General features: G+C 37.9%; 1 protein-coding gene across 1 annotated transcript in view; it reads left to right on the top strand.

Annotated features, from left to right (window-relative positions):
• CACNA1B (calcium voltage-gated channel subunit alpha1 B) overlaps positions 1-17,056 on the top strand; it is a 221,428-nt gene that overhangs the window by 128,196 nt on the left and 76,176 nt on the right. The gene's annotated exons all lie outside the window — the stretch shown is intronic.

Here is a 17,056-nt window from a genome sequence, read left to right as displayed (position 1 = left end):
CTTATCCCTCCCTCTCATTGACCACCAGTATTTCCATCTACCCAATTTATTTTACCCTTTATCCCCCGTTATTTATCTATTTTTCCTTTTTATTTATTTTTCCTCACTGCCATTTTTAACATTTTGCATTATTGTAGTACCTTTGTTACAATTGATGAGAAAATATCATAATCACACTATTAAATATAGTTCATGGTTTAACATAGTTCACTGTTTGCATTGTCAGTTCAGTGGGTTTTAAAAAATTTTTATTATAGTTGCATATGTACGACATAGAATTTCTTCCTTAATCACGTTCAGATGCGTAACTCAGTGTGTTAACTGTGTTCACGCCATTGTGCTGCCGTCACCACCATCTAGTATCAACACTGTCCATCATCCCAAATAAAAATTGGACATTTAGAAAAGTTTTATTATGAAATAAAAGATTTATACAAATAAAAGAAAGAAAAAGCAATAATTTTCAAAGTACTCTTTAACAGTTATTTACATAACAGATTTCAGACTTTGTCATGGGCTACCATTCCACTATTTCAGATTTTACCTTCCAGCTACTCCAAAACACTGGAAGCTAGAAGGAGTGTTAATGTCGTGATTCATCAGTTACACACATTTGTTAAACGCTATTTTGTCTGTTATAACTCCTTCTCCTTTGAGCCTTCTTCCAACCTATAGGGATCTTTAGGGAATGCTCGTTCTGACTTTTTCACATTGAGAAGGGGTATCAACACTAAAGGATAGGGGGATGTCATTAATTGATAATCTTGGAAAGCCTGGTCCCTCTGGGTTTCAGGATTTATGGCCTAGGAACCCTCTGGAAATTATGTGTTCCAGGAAAGCAAATTTTGTGCATGAAACCTTTATAGAGTCTCAGTTTGCACTCTAGGTGTTCTTAAGAGTTAACAGAAGTCATGTTGGTTGGCAAACCATGGCAGTTAGCACTGTCTAACTGAAGCTTGCATAAGAGTAGCCTCTAGAATAGCCTCTCGACTCTATTTGATCTCTTAGCCACTGATGCCTTGTTTCATTACACTTTTTTTCTCCCTTTTGGTCAGGAAGGCATTGTCAGTCCTACAGTGCCAGGACTAGACTCATCCCTGGGAGTCACGCCCCACATTGTCAGGAGACTTTCATCCCTGAATGTCATGTCCCATGGAGAGGGACAACAACAATTCTCCTTGCATAGTTGGGCTTTGAGAGAGAGAGGCCATATCTGAGCAACAAAAGAGGTCCTCCAGAAGTAACCCTTAGGTCTCGTTATAGGTGGTCTTAGCTTCTTCCCTACAGAAATAAGTTTCCTAAGGGAAAGCCTTAAAATCCAGGGCTTGGCCTATTTTCTAGGGAGTCCTCAGTGGTTGAGAGGGTGCCTGGGTTTTCCCAGTTGGGAGAGTTTAATAGTTTCAATTTTTTTCCTTCAGACCCTCAAGAGGCTCTACCAATACTTTTTAATTGTCAGTCCACCTCAGTCTGAGATGTATCCTGGTATTATATTAAGCTGTCCAGAATTACAAGGTCTCATTCCTCCTGTTCTGGACTCCAGGAGTTTGGGTTGTTTAAATGAGCTATCCAGACAGGTTGATTTAGATTGTATGTTAACAGAAAATTTAGGTTCTATGCATAATAAAGCTTTCTGCTTTTGGTCTCATACAGTAGGTGAAGGTCGAAATGGTATACATTAAAAAAAATTATATATTTTTATTGATTTCTTTTGTTAGGTTGTAGATTTACAGAAATATCATGCGTAAAATACATCAAAAATGACATCTTCATGCACTGCCCTGTAACTACCAGCTTGCCTTAGTGAAGTATATTTGTTATAATTCACAAAAGAATGTTTTATACTTGTACTATTAGCTATAGTTCATCCATAACAGGGTTCATTGTGTTGTACAGTCCTGTTTTTCCTTTTAATTTTCATTCTAGTAACATATATGTAGCTTAAAATTTCTCTTTTTAACCACATTCACATTTATAATTCAGTGCTGTTAATTATACTGACAATGCTGTGCTACCATCACAATCATCTATTCCCAAAACTTTGTAATCAAACCAAATAGAAATTCTGTAAAATTTAAGCATTAGCTACCCATTCCCTACCCCCAGTCCAGCCCCTGGTAACCTATATTCTAGATTCTGACTAGTTTTGCTTGTTCTAATTATTTCATATCAATGAGCTCATACAATATTTGTCCTTTTGTGTCTGGCTTATTTCACTTAGCATAATGTCTTCAAGGTTCATCTGTGTTGTTGCATGAATCAGAATTTCGTTCCTTTTTAATCCTGAATAATATTTTATTGTATGCCTATACCACTTTGGGTTTATTCATGACTTGATGGACGTGTGGGTCTCTTCCATCTTTTGGCAATTGTGAATAATTCCACTGTGAATATTGGCATGCAAATACCTATTCAAGTCCCTGCTTTTGATTCTTTTGGGTATATATATACCTAGTAGTGGGGTTGCTGGGTCATATAGTAATTCTGTACTTAACTTTCTGAAGAGTTCGAAACTGTTCCACAGTGGCTATACCATTTTACACTCCCACCAGCAATAAATGAGTGTTCTATTTCTTTATATCCTAACACTTGTAATTTTCTGTTATTTTAATAGTAGCCATTCTAGTGGGTGTAAAATGGTATCTCATGGTTTTTATTTGCATTTTTTCCCTAATAGCCAATGCTGATGAGTATATTTTCACTTGCTTTTAAGCCATTTGGAAAAATGTCTATTCAAGTCTCTTGCCCATTTTTAAATTGGATTGTTTTCTTTTTATAGTTGAGTTGAAGGTTTTTTTTATATATTCAGAATATTAAATCTTATTGGATACATAGTTTCCAAGTATTTTCTCCCATTGTGTAGGTTATCTTTTCACTTTTGTGATGAAGTCCTTTGATGTACAAAAGTTTTAAGTTTTGATGAGGTACCATTGATCTTTTTCTTTTGTTGCATGTGTTTTGGGTGTTAAAGTTTAAGAAACCATTGCCTAACACAAGATCCTTAAGGTGCTTATGATGCTTCCCTATGTTTTCTTCTAGGAGTTTTACAGTCCTGGTTTGTATATTTAGGTCTTTAATTCATTTTGAGTTAATTTTTGTATATGGTGTGAGATAGGGATCCTCCTTCATTGTTTTACATATGGATAACCTGTTCTCCCAGCACCATTTGTTGAAGAGACTGTTCTTTCCCAATTGAGTGGACCTGGCATGGCAGCCTTGTCAAAATCAATTGGCTATAGACTTGAGGGTCTATCTCCAGACTCTCAATTTGATTCCGTTGGTCTATATGTCTGTCTTTTGACTACTGTAACTTTGTAATAAGCTTCAAAGTAGGAAGTCTGAGTCTTCCACTTTTGTTCTTTTTCAAGATGTTTTTGCTATTTAGGGCCCTTTACCATTCCAAATAATTTTGATCATTGGCTTTCATTTCTGCAAAGTAGACTGTTGTCATTTTGATTGGGATTGCATTAAATCTGTAATCATTTTGGGTAGAATTGACATCTTAATAATATTTAGCCTTCCAATCCATGAGCCTAGAATGTCTTTCCATTTACTTAACTCTTTTTTTATTTCTTTTAGCAAAGTTTTGTAATTTTCCATATATAAGACCCTTTACATTGTTGGCTAAATTTATTTGTAGGTATTTGATTCTTTTGGTTGCTATTGCAAATGAAATTTCTTCTTCATTTCCTCCTCAGTTTGCTCATTACTAGTGTGTAGAAACACTAATGATTCTCATGTGTTCATCTTGTACCCTGACAATTTGCTGAATTTCTTTATTAGCTCTAGGAGCTTTTTTGGGGGGGGATTTTTTAAAAACTTTTTGAAAAAGGTTTGGTATAGGTTATAGTTCCACAATTTTTCGTTTTTTCTTCTAGCTGCTCCAAGACACTAGAGACCAGCAGAAATATCAATATAATAATTCAGCGCTTTGTTCATTTGTTAAATCCTGTCTTCTCTGTTATACTCCTCCTTCTCTTCAAATATGTTGTTGGCAAGTTATGATAGGTAGCAGTGTCCAACTCCAGCATACGTACAAGTAACCTCTAGTGTAGCCTCTTGAATCTATTTGAACTCTCTCATCCACTGATACTTTATTTGTTGGACTTCTTTTCCCCCATTTTGCAGGATCTAGGAGCTTTGTTGTAGATTTTTCTGGACTTTCTTTATGTATAGGATCATGTCATCTGCAAATAGTTAAAGTTTTACTTCCTCCTTTCCAATTTGGATGCTTTCATTTCTTTTTCTTGTGTAATTGCTCTGGTTAGAACTTCCAGTATAATTCTGAATTACAGTGGTGAGCATGGCATCTTTGTCTTGTTCCAGATCTTAGAGGGAAAAGCATTCAGTCTTTCACCATTGCGTATGATGTTAGCAGTGGTTTTTTCATAAATGCCCTTTATCATGATGAGAAAGTTTTCTTCTGTTCCTATCTTTGAAACTGTTTTTATTAAGAAAAGATGCTGGATATTGTCACATGCCTTTTCTGCATCAATCAAGATGATCATGTGTTTTTTTCCTTTTCATTTTGTTAATGTTGTGTATTACTTTAATTGATTTTCTTATTTTGCATACCTTGCATACCTGGGATAAATCCCACTTGATCATGTTGTATAGTTATTTTAATGTGCTGTTGGACTTGATTTGCTAATATTTTTGTTGATGGTTTTTTCCATTTATATTCATCAGAGAAATTGGTCAGTAATTTCATTTTCATGTAGTATCTTTCTCTAACTTTAATATTAAGGTGATGTTGACCTCATAGAATGAATTAGTGTTCCTTCATCTTCAAGTTTTTGGAAGAGACTGAGGGGGATTGATATTACTTCTCTTTGGAATGTTGGTGGAATTCACCTGTGAAGCCATCTGGTCCTGGGCTTTTCTTTGTTGGAAGGGTTTTTGATGATTGATTTAATCTCTTTACTTATGATTGCTCTGTCCAGAGCTTCTGTTTTTTTCTAGAGTCAGTGTAGATTGCTTGTGTATTTTTAGGATTTTTTCTGTTTCATCTAGGTTATCTAATTTGTTGGCATATGGTGGTTCATAGTATCCTCTTACGGTCCTTTTTATTTCCATGGGGTCAATAATGCTGTCTTCCTCTCATTTCTTATTTTGTTTATGTATTCTCTTTTTTTCTTTGCCAGTCTAGCTAAGGGTTTATTGATTTTACTGATCTTTTCAAAGAGTCAACTTTTGATTTTATTGATGCGCTCTATTGTTTATATTCTCTAATTTATTTCTGCTCTAATATTTTTTTTTTTTTTCTGCTTACTTTGAGTTTAGTTTGCCATTCTTTTTCTAGTTCCTTCAGGTATGCATTTAGGTCTTTGAATGTAGCTTTCTTCTTTTTTAATGTAAGCATTTAGGGCTACACATTTACCCACATCCAAACTTAGGGTTAAGTTTGCAGGTAACAAACTTTACTGCATATCATAAGTTTTTAAAAATATTTTTATTGTGAAATATAGTATGTATACAAAAAAGCAATAAATTCCAAATACATTATAATGATTAGTTATAGAACAGATTTCAGAGTTTGGTGTAGGTTACAGTTCCACAGTTTTAGGTTTTCCTTCTAGCTGCTCGTAGACACTGGTACTAAAAGAAATATCAGTATAATGATATAGTAATTGTACTCATTTGTAAAACCCTACCTTCTCTGTATAACTCCTCCTTCTCCTCTGATCCTTCTCCCAATCTGTAGGAGTATTTGGACTATGCCTATTCTAACTTCTTCTTGTTGGAAAGGGCAGTCAATGATATGGGGTAGGGGAATGGAACTAGCTGATGTTCTGGAGAGGCTGACCCCTCTTCTTTCAGGACTCATCTGGCCTAGGAACCCATCTGGGAGTGGTAGGTTTCTGGAAAGTCATTTTAGTACATGAAACTTTTGTAGATTCTCAAATAGAGCCCTAGGTATTCTTCAGGGTTAATAGGAATGGTATTGGTTGGAGCTTGGCAAACCATGGTAAATAACAATATCTGACTGAAGCTTGCATGAGAATAGCCTCCAGAGTAGACTCTTGACTCTGTTTGAACTCTCTTAGCTTCTGATACCTTATTTGTTACAATTATTTCCCCTCATTTGGTCAGGAAGGCATTTTGATCCCACAGTACCAGGGCCAGACTCACCCCTAGGAGTCATTTCCCATGTTGCCAGGCCCACAGTTTTCTTATAGGTTATCTTCTAAAAGAGACCATACAATATTTGTTATTTTGTTTCTGGCTTATTGTGTACCACATAATGTCCCCAGTGTACATTTACCTTGTTGGATGCCTCACAACTTTGTTCCTTTCTGTAACTGCACAGTATTCTACCCTATGTGTACACCACAGTTCACCATTTTACTTCTCATTCAGTGTATCCTTCAGCTACCTCCATCACTGGGCATCAAGGATAATGACCAAAGTCAACAATCCATTTCTCACATTATCCTCACTTAGTTGTACAATCATCAACACTCTATTTTAGACAATTTTCACTGCTCCAAAGAGAAAAGTAACTGATGAACACACCCTCACCAAATAGAAAGTCCAAACCTCCCCTTAATTCTTGTCCCTCCTTACAATTATTACCCCTGGTATTGCTGCAATACTGTTGATGTCTTCCTGTTAAATATAGGCCATAGCATCCAATAGTAGTTTTCCCCCATACCTTTCTATTATTGTCACTTTGTACAAAATTCATATCTTTGAAGAAATTCATGCAAGAACTTATTTACGTTTGTAGTATTAATTGCTGGGACACATGGGTCTATACAACCCCTTTCAATCATGTTCACCCTCAATATGGCCGTATTACTTATGGACCCACTAACAAACTTGCCTACATTTCTATCTATTCCTTACATTTAAGTTCAACCTCATTAGCTAACCGTTCACCTACCTCTAGCTTCCGGGTAACTCTAGGTGCCCTATGTTCTGTATCATAAGCCTCCGAGTTTACCTTTACCAAGATCATAACAGCGAAATCATACAGTATCTATCCTTTTGTGTCTGGCTTATTTCACTCAGCATTATGTCCTTAAGGTTCATTCATCTTGTCATATGCTTTCGGACCTTATTTCGTCTTACTGCTGCATAATATTCCATCATATGTATAAACCACATTTTGTTGATCCACTCGTGTTTTGATAGGAACTTGGATTGTTTCCCTCTTTTGGCAATTGTGAATAATACTGCTATGAACATCGGTGTGCAGATGTTTGTGTCACTGCTTTCTGCTCTTCTGGGTATGTACCGAGTAGTGGTATTGCCAGGTCGTAGGGCAACTCGATTTATTTTTCTGAGGACTCACCAAAATGTCTTCCATAGTGGCTGTACCATTATACATTCCTACCAGCAGTGAATAAATGTTCCAATTTCTCCACATCCTCTCCAAACTCTCCAGAGTTGGGTATAGGTTACAATTCCACAATTTTAGATTTTCCTTCTAGCTGCTTGTAGACACTGGTACTAAAAGAAATATCAGTATAATGATATAGTAATTGTACTCATTTGTAAAACCCTACCTTCTCTGTATAACTCCTCCTTCTCCTGTAGACACTGGTACTAAAAGAAATATCAGTATAATGATATAGTAATTGTACTCATTTGTAAAACCCTACCTTCTCTGTATAACTCCTCCTTCTCCTCCAACATTTGTAGTTTCCTGTTTGTTTAATAGCCGCCATTCTTACAGGTGTGAGGTTGTCTTGATCTGCATTTCCATTACAGCTAGTGAAAATGAGGATCTCTTCATGTGTATTTGCTCTTCAGAGTAATGTCTATTCATGTCTTTACCCATTTTATAATTGGGTTGTTTGTTCTCGGTGTTATTTTTTTTTCTTTTTTTTTTTTTATTAATTAACGGAAAAAAAAGAAAAAAAATTAACCCAACATTTAGAAATCATACCATTCTACATATGCAATCAGTAATTCTTAACATCATCACATAGATGCATGAGCATCATTTCTTAGTACATTTGCATTGGTTTAGAAGAACTAGCAACACAACAGAAAAAGATAGAGAATGTTAATATAGAGAAAAAAAATAAAAGTAATAACAATAGTAAAAAAAAAAGACAAACAAATAACCAGACAACAAAAACAAAACAAACAAACAAACAAACAAACAAAAACCTGTAGCTCAGATGCAGCTTCATTCAGTGTTTTAACATGATTACTTTACACTTAGGTATTATTGTGCTGTCCATTTTTGAGTTTTTGTATCTAGTCCTGTTGCACAGTCTGTATCCCTTCAGCTCCAATTACCCATTATCTTACCTTGTTTCTAACTCATGCTGGACTCTGTTACCAATGATATATTCCAAGTTTATTCTCGAATGTCTGTTCACATCAGTGGGACCATACAGTATTTTTCCTTTAGTTTTTGGCTAGACTCACTCAGCATAATGTTCTCTAGGTCCATCCATGTTATTACATGCTTCATAAGTTTATCCTGCCTTAAAGCTGCATAATATTCCATCGTATGTATATACCACAGTTTGTTTAGCCACTCGTCTGTTGATGGACATTTTGGCTGTTTCCATCTCTTTGCAATTGCAAATAACGCTGCTATAAACATTGGTGTGCAAATGTCCGTTTGTGTCTTTGCCCTTAATTCCTTTGAGTAGATTCCCAGCAATGGTATTGCTGGGTCGTATGGCAATTCTATATTCAGCTTTTTGAGGAACCGCCAAACTGCCTTCCACAGTGGTTGCACCATTTGATGTTCCCACCAACAGTGGATAAGTGTGCCTCTTTCTCCGCATCCTCTCCAGCACTTGTCATTTTCTGTTTTGTTGATAATGGCCATTCTGGTGGGTGTGAGATGATATCTCATTGTGGTTTTGATTTGCATTTCTCTAATGGCCAGGGACATTGAGCATCTCTTCATGTGCCTTTTGGCCATTTGTATTTCCTCTTCTGGTAGGTGTCTGTTCAAGTCTTTTTCCCATTTTGTAATTGGGTTGGCTGTCTTTTTGTTGTTGAGTTGAACAATCTCTTTATAAATTCTGGATACTAGACCTTTATCTGATATGTCATTTCCAAATATTGTCTCCCGTTGTATAGGCTGTCTTTCTACTTTCTTGATGAAGTTCTTTGATGCACAAAAATGTTTAATTTTGAGGAGTTCCCATTTATTTATTTCCTTCTTCAGTGCTCTTGCTTTAGGTTTAAGGTCCATGAAACCGCCTCCAATTGTAAGTTTCATAAGATATCTCCCAACATTTTCCTCTAACTGTTTTATAGTCTTAGACCTAATGTTTAGATCTTTGATCCATTTTGAGTTAACTTTTGTATAGGGTGTGAGATATGGGTCTTCTTTCATTCTTTTGCATATGGATATCCAGTTCTCTAGGCACCATTTATTGAAGAGACTGTTCTGTCCAGGTGAGTTGGCTTGACTGCCTTATCAAAGATCAAATGTCCATAGATGAGAGGGTCTATATCTGAGCACTCTATTCGATTCCATTGGTCGATATATCTATCTTTATGCCAATACCATGCTGTTTTGACCACTGTGGCTTCATAATATGCCTTAAGTCAGGCATCGCGAGACCTCCAGCTTCGTTTTTTTTCCTCAAGATGTTTTTAGCAATTCGGGGCACCCTGCCATTCCAGATAAATTTGCTTATTGGTTTTTCTATTTCTGAAAAATAAGTTGTTGGGATTGTGATTGGTATTGCATTGAATTTGTAAATCAATTTAGGTAGGATTGACATCTTAACTATATTTAGTCTTCCAATCCATGAACATGGTATGCCCTTCCATCTATTTAGGTCTTCTGTGATTTCTTTTAGCAGTTTTTTGTAGTTTTCTTTATATAGGTTTTTTGTCTCTTTAGTTAAATTTATTCCTAGGTATTTTATTCTTTTAGTTGCAATTGTAAATGGGATTCGTTTCTTGATTTCCCCCTCAGCTTGTTCATTTCTAGTGTATAGAAATGCTACAGATTTTTGAATGTTGATCTTGTAACCTGCTACTTTGATGTACTCATTTATTAGCTCTAGTAGTTTTGTTGTGGATTTTTCCGGGTTTTCGACGTATAGTATCATATCGTCGGCAAACAGTGATAGTTTTACTTCTTCCTTTCCAATTTTGATGCCTTGTATTTCTTTTTCTTGTCTAATTGCTTTGCCTAGAACCTCCAACACAATGTTGAATAATAGTGATAGTGGACATCCTTGTCTTGTTCCTGATCTTAGGGGGAAAGTTTTCAATTTTTCCCCATTGAGGATGATATTAGCTGTGGGTTTTTCATATATTCCCTCTATCATTTTAAGGAAGTTCCCTTGTATTCCTATCTTTTGAAGTGTTTTCAACAGGAAAGGATGTTGAATCTTGTCAAATGCCTTCTCTGCATCAATTGAGATGATCATGTGATTTTTCAGCTTTGATTTGTTGATGTGGTGTATTACATTAATTGATTTTCTTATGTTGAACCATCCTTGCATACCTGGGATGAATCCTACTTGGTCATGATGTAGAATTCTTTTAATGTGTTGTTGGATACGATTTGCTAGAATTTTATTGAGGATTTTTGCATCTATATTCATTAGAGAGATTGGTCTATAGTTTTCTTTTTTTGTAATATCTTTGCCTGGTTTTGGTATGAGGGTGATGTTGGCTTTAGAATGAATTAGGTAGTTTTTCCTCCACTTCGATTTTTTTGAAGAGTTTGAGGAGAGTTGGTACTAATTCTTTCTGGAATGTTTGGTAGAAATCACATGTGAAGCCGTCTGGTCCTGGGCTTTTCTTTTTAGGAAGTTTTTGAATGACTAATTCAATTTGTTTACTTGTGATTGGTTTGTTGAGGTCATCTATTTCTTCTTGAGTCAAAGTTGGTTGTTCATGTCTTTCCAGGAACCCATCTATTTCATCTAAATTGTTGTATTTATTAGCGTAAAGTTGTTCATAGTATCCTGTTATTACCTCCCTATTTCTGTGAGGTCAGTAGTTATGTCTCCTCTTCCATTTCTGATCTTATTTATTTGCATCCTCTCTCTTCTTCTTTTTGTCAATCTTGATAAGGGCCCATCAATCTTATTGATTTTCTCATAGAACCAACTTCTGGTCTTATTGATTTTCTCTATTGTTTTCATGTTCTCAATTTCATTTATTTCTGCTCTGATCTTTGTTATTTCTTTCCTTTTGCTTGCTTTGGGATTAGTTTGCTGTTCTTTCTCCAGTTCTTCCAAGTGGGCAGTTAATTCCTGCATTTTTGCCTTTTCTTCTTTTCTGATATAGGCATTTAGGGCAATAAATTTCCCTCTTAGCACTGCCTTTGCTGCGTCTCATAAGTTTTGATATGTTGTATTTTCATTTTCATTTGCCTCGAGGTATTTACTAATTTCTCTTGCAATTTCTTCTTTGACCCACTCGTTGTTTAAGAGTGTGTTGTTGCGCCTCCACGTATTTGTGAATTTTCTGGCACTCTGCCTATTATTGATTTCCAACTTCATTCCTTTATGATCCGAGAAAGTGTATTGTATGATTGCAATCTTTTTAAATTTGTTAAGACTTGCTTTGTGACCCAGCATAGGGTCTATCTTTGAGAATGATCCATGAGCACTTGAGAAAAACGTGTATCCTACTGTTGTGGGATGTAATGTCCTGTAAATGTCTGTTAAGTCTAGCTCATTTATAGTAATATTCAGATTCTCTATTTCTTTATTGATCCTCTGTCTAGATGTTCTGTCCATTGATGAGAGTGGTGAATTGAAGTCTCCAACTATTATGGTATATGAGTCTATTTCCCTTTTCAGTGTTTGCAGTGTATTCCTCACGTATTTTGGGGCATTCTGATTCGGTGCATAAATATTTATGATTGTTATGTCTTCTTGTTTAATTGTTCCTTTTGTTAGTATATAGTGTCCTTCTTTGTCTCTTTTAACTGCTTTACATTTGAAGTCTAATTTGTTGGATATTAGTGTAGCCACTCCTGCTCTTTTCTGGTTGTTATTTGCATGAAATATCTTTTCCCAACCTTTCACTTTCAACCTATATTTATCTTTGGGTCTAAGATGTGTTTCCTGTAGACAGCATATAGAAGGATCCTGTTTTTTAATCCATTCTGCCAATCTATGTCTTTTGATTGGGGAATTCAGTTCATTGACATTTAGTGTTATTACTGTTTGGATAATATTTTCCTCTACCATTTTGCCTTTTGTATTATATATATCATATCTGATTTTCCTTCTTTCTACACTCTTCTCCATACCTCTCTCTTCTGTCTTTTTGTATCTGACTCTAGCGCTCCCTTTAGTATTTCTTGCAGAGCTGGTCTCTTGGTCACAAATTCTCTCAGTGACTTTTTGTCTGAGAATGTTTTAATTTCTCCCTCATTTTTGAAGGACAATTTTGCTGGATATAGGAGTCTTGGTTGGCAGTTTTTCTCTTTTAGTAACTTAAATATATCATCCCACTGTCTTTCTGTGATTTGTTTTTTCAGTTTTTCTATTTCTTCCTTTTGTTCAGCCCATGTCTTCTTCATGTCCTGCCTCAATTTATCGATTTCGTTTTGGAAGAGGTTTTCCATTTCTGTTCGTATATTCAGCATTAGTTGTCTCAGCTCCTGTATCTCATTTGAACTATTGTTTTGTTCCTTTGACTGGGCCATATTTTCAATTTTTTGAGCGTGATCCGTTATCTTCTGCTGGCGTCAGGGCATTTAGTCAGATTTCCCTGGGTGTTGGACCCAACAATTTGGAGGATTTTTCTGTGAAATCTTTGGGTTCTGTTTTTCTTATTCTGCCCAGTAGGTGGTGCTCGTGGCACACGTTTGTCTGTGGGTCCCACCAGTAAAAGGTGCTGTGGGTCCTTTAACTTTGGTAAACTCTCACCGTCGGAGAAGTTCGCCAGCCGAAGCGGCTTGGAAGAGTGCCAGCCGGCCCGGGGTCCGAACGTGGGGAGGGTCACCGGCCGCCGCAGCCCGGGAGAGTGCCCGTCCAAATTTCCTAGTTGGCCTGGGGCGCCAAGCGCGGCGGGAGGGCGCCAGCCGCCATGGCCCGCCCGGGAGCATGCACCGTTCCCTGAGAGTCATGTGTTTGGCAGGGCCCCCCCCGTCACCGTTCTCCGCGGCCTGGGGATTTCCGATCCAATTCTCTCAGTTGGTCCGGGGGGCCGCGCGTTGTGTCGGCGCCAGCCGCCGCGGCTTGAGGGGACCGCCTGTCCAATTCTCCCAGCCGGCCCAGGAAGGGGGAAGGGAAGAACTCTGGCCGCTTGCCGCCCTGCCCGGTGAAGCCCGCGCCCCTCGACAATCTCACCGGAGCGGGTTCTCTCAGCCAGTCAGCCATTCCAGGATGGGGTACGCTGTCTTTTTGATCTCTGTCGTGGCTCTGGGAGCTGTTCTGTATCGTTTCTACTCCCCTAGTAGCTGTTCTGGAGGAGGAACTAAGATCTGCGCTTCTTACTAAGCCGCCATCTTCTCCGGAAGTCGGTGTTGTTATTTAGTTGTATGATTTTTTCATGTATGTAGGTTAACAAACCTTTGTCTGTCTGATACGTGATTTCTAAATATTTTTTCCCATTGAATTGGCTGCTTCTTCACCTTTTTGACAAAGCCTTTTTAGGCATAGAAGCACTTTATTTTTAAGATTTCCCATTTATCTATTTTTGATTCTTTTGCTTGTGCTTTGGGTGTAAAGTTTAGGAAGCTACCTCCTATTACCAGGTCTTGAAGATGTTTCCCTATGTTTTCTTCTAGAAGCCTTATGATGCTGGTTCTTATAGTTAGTTCTTTGATCCACTTTGAGTTAATTTTGGTATTGGGTGTAAGGTAAGTGTCCTCTTTCATTCTGTTGTCCATTGCATATCACAAGTTTTGATATGTTTTCATTCAGCTCAAGATATTGCTGTATACATCAGAGCATCATTCCTTTTTACAGCTGAATAATATTCCATCATGTGCATTTTGTTTATCCATTCATCAGTTGATGGACACTTTGGTTGCTTTGGTGTTTTGACAGTTGTGAATTGTGATTGGAGTTGTGTTTATGTGGTTGTACATGTTTGTCCAAACTCGTAGAAACAGATAAATTTTACCTAGGTAAGTTATACTTAATTTAAATGATAGTTAATCATGAGCGCATCATATGATCCAGAAATTCTACCCCTGAGAATCCACCCTGAATTAATAAAAGCCTGTTTCTACCCACAAACCTGACCTGAATATTTATAGAAACATTATTTATAACCTCCAAAAAACTGCAAGCATCCCAAATGCGTTCCAGTGGGTGAATGGATAAACAAATGTGGAACATTCACATAATGGAATGCCACTCATAGGTAAAAAATACTGTTGTTACAAGCAGTACATGGTGAATCTCAAATGCATTGTCCTAAGTGAAGGCAGCCAGACTAAAATGTTTGCTTACTGTATTGTTCCCTTTGTATGGCATTCTGGCAAAGACAGAACCAGAGAGAGTATCCAGGCCAGTGACTCCCAGGGGTTGGGGTGGGGACAGGCGAGAGAGCTCTTCTGTATCCTGGTTATGGCCTGAATTACCTGACTTCATTTGTCTCAACTCACAGAACTGTTAAACTGAAGGGAAAATACCTTTACTGTATGTACATGAAAGAAATAAGAACTTTGCAATTAGAACAAGATAGCCTGGACACCCTAGGCTGTTCACTACTTACATTTAAATGCTCTGTGGAGCGTCTAACATTAGAGTTAAAAGCAAGTTTTTGTCGTGCATATTGCTTTTGACCTGGGCTGCATGACTGGTCAGAGTTGCGGCCACTGGCAGGTGTATGTGGCCTTGTCTGACTGTTGCCTCTTCCTCGTGGCCGGCGGGGTGGCAGTGCACCTGTGTCTCGGGGTGCCACTTGCTTCTCCTCTAGCCTGGCCTCCTCATGGGCCATGGACGGGCCTCAATAGAGACAGTGTTTGGCCTGGAATGGGGGGCCTACCCTGGATCCCGCAGTGATGCCCGTTCCCTTGTGCTGTGTGGGAGATCTGAGGGTTGGCAGGTCTGTGAGAGTCCTTTTTTCCTCCCCACCAAAGTTATTATTGTGGATCATTTATTTTTCCTTTTGGATTAAAAAAAATGTGACAAGCTTAGTCTTGGTGTTTTGTTGCAGCTTACTAACTTTACCTAGTATGTGGTGAACCTTCCTTGTTTTTCACTTTGAGAAACGCTTTGAATATCCATTCTGCTTATTTTCTCTTTGTCATTCAAATGCCTCTGTCACTCCCTTTGACTTTTGTGTCTGTCCTCCAGGATGTCTCTTCCGTGACTTTGCCGTCAGTCTGCTCAGGGCAATATATATACTTTTTCCAGGCCCCGTGCTGGAGTTGAGGGTTTCACTGCTGAATAAAACAGCCCTGCATCCGAGGAGCTCATGAACTGCGGCTGCCTCGGAATCTGAGACTAACTTGAAGACCGGCATCTGCTTCTTTTTTAAACTTCATTATAGCCTGGAAAGTCACGTTGACTTAAACTCAAGTCTTGGTTCTACCACTCATGTTATGGGCTGGTAGAAGGGCATCTTCCCAGTTTCATCATCTGGAGAATTGGGAAAATAATACATTTCACCCAATGTTGTTACAAGAATGAAGCATCCAGAACATGTGGTTGTTTTTAGGGAAAATCACTTCTTTTCTCTGTTGCCCCCTCCGATTCTGGCTATTTCAGTGGTTTAATTTTTGTTACTGCCAAGTCTTTTTTTTAATTTTAATTATATAACCTACTTCCAATGATGAATTTTATTTAGTCTGTTGCAGTTTTCATTTTGATCCTCTCTCTTTTTTTGGTCTGATTTGATTTAATCGATGAATTGTCTTTGATTTTGTGGTAGTAAATCTATTTCATGAGAAGTATTTCCATTCAGGTCTCGCATCTTTATCCCTCTTCTTCTCTCTCTCTTTTTTTTTTTTTAGTATGCTGTATTGCTTGGGTTACATTTTGTTCTTTTCCCATGTGAGTATCCTGTCATTGCAGCACCATTTGTTGATTTGTTTGTTTGTTTGTTTGTTTTGGGGGAAGTGCATGCACCGGGAATCAAGCCCAGGTCTCCCACATGGCAGGTGGAAATTCTACCTCTGAGGAATTCTATCTCTGAAGAATTCTACCTCTGAGCTACCCTTGTACCCCTGTCCCTTTTCTTTTGAGCAGCAGAGTTCTTTGTTGGGTGCAGACTTGTTCTTTTTTCCTATTTGTTTATTTCTTGGATTGGCTTTGAAAAAGTGTGTTTTTGAACAATAAATGTTCCTTAATTGAAAGTAAAATATGATCATTGTGTAAATTTTTTTCTTTATGTTGAAGGTATAGTGACAATTGGCTCATCTAGGATATACAAATATGTAGTCCATCCTTTTTTTTTAACTTCTCATATCATAAGCCTTTCCTGTATCATTGAAAATCTAAGCATTTTCAGTTTTCGTATTATAGTGCTTCATATAGATATTGCATCCTTTACTTAGTCTTTATGGCTGTACATTTTATAATTTTTGGTTTTCATAATAGGACTTATAAGAAACTTCTACATGAATTCAGATTTTTGTGTGCGTAGTTGATTTCCTTAGGAGGCAATGTCTTAGAAATTAAATGAATAGATCAAATATTTTTAGGGGACTTTAAGTTTTGCCAAATTGTTTTCTTAGGAGATTATATAAAGTATACTTTCAGTAGAGAAATTTGAAGGCATCCCTTTCAAAAATGAAGATTTTAATGCCTCTGTGCTGGGGGGAGGTGCCTTTCTCTCTGGAGACAACAGCCTGGGGGTGCAAGCCTGGGCCACTGTGGCCTCTGCTGTTTGCAGCTGCCCCCTGCAGCCCCCACCACTCTCTACAGCCCCCCTGTCCTTCATCCCCTGCTGCCCTCTGCAGGACTTCAGCATGGCTGGTGGACAGGTTGGGGAGGCTGGTAGCCCTGGTCCCCATAGTGGGTGCTGGGCTGAGCAGGCTCCAGTGGCATCACCGTTTTTCCCAGAGCTCTTGAGCAGTCCCTGTGCTTCCATATTTCCTTTTTTGGTGGGGGGAGGGAGTGGTGGTGCATGGTTCAGAAAGGTCTCCGGCATGAAAGGTGAACATTCTAACAGTGAACCACTTGTGCACCCGTGCTTGCATATT

The sequence above is a fragment of the Tamandua tetradactyla genome, chromosome 2 (assembly GCF_023851605.1).
Source record: "Tamandua tetradactyla isolate mTamTet1 chromosome 2, mTamTet1.pri, whole genome shotgun sequence".
NCBI classification, from domain to species: Eukaryota; Metazoa; Chordata; class Mammalia; order Pilosa; family Myrmecophagidae; genus Tamandua; species Tamandua tetradactyla.
This window is presented reverse-complemented; position numbering and strand designations above follow the sequence as displayed.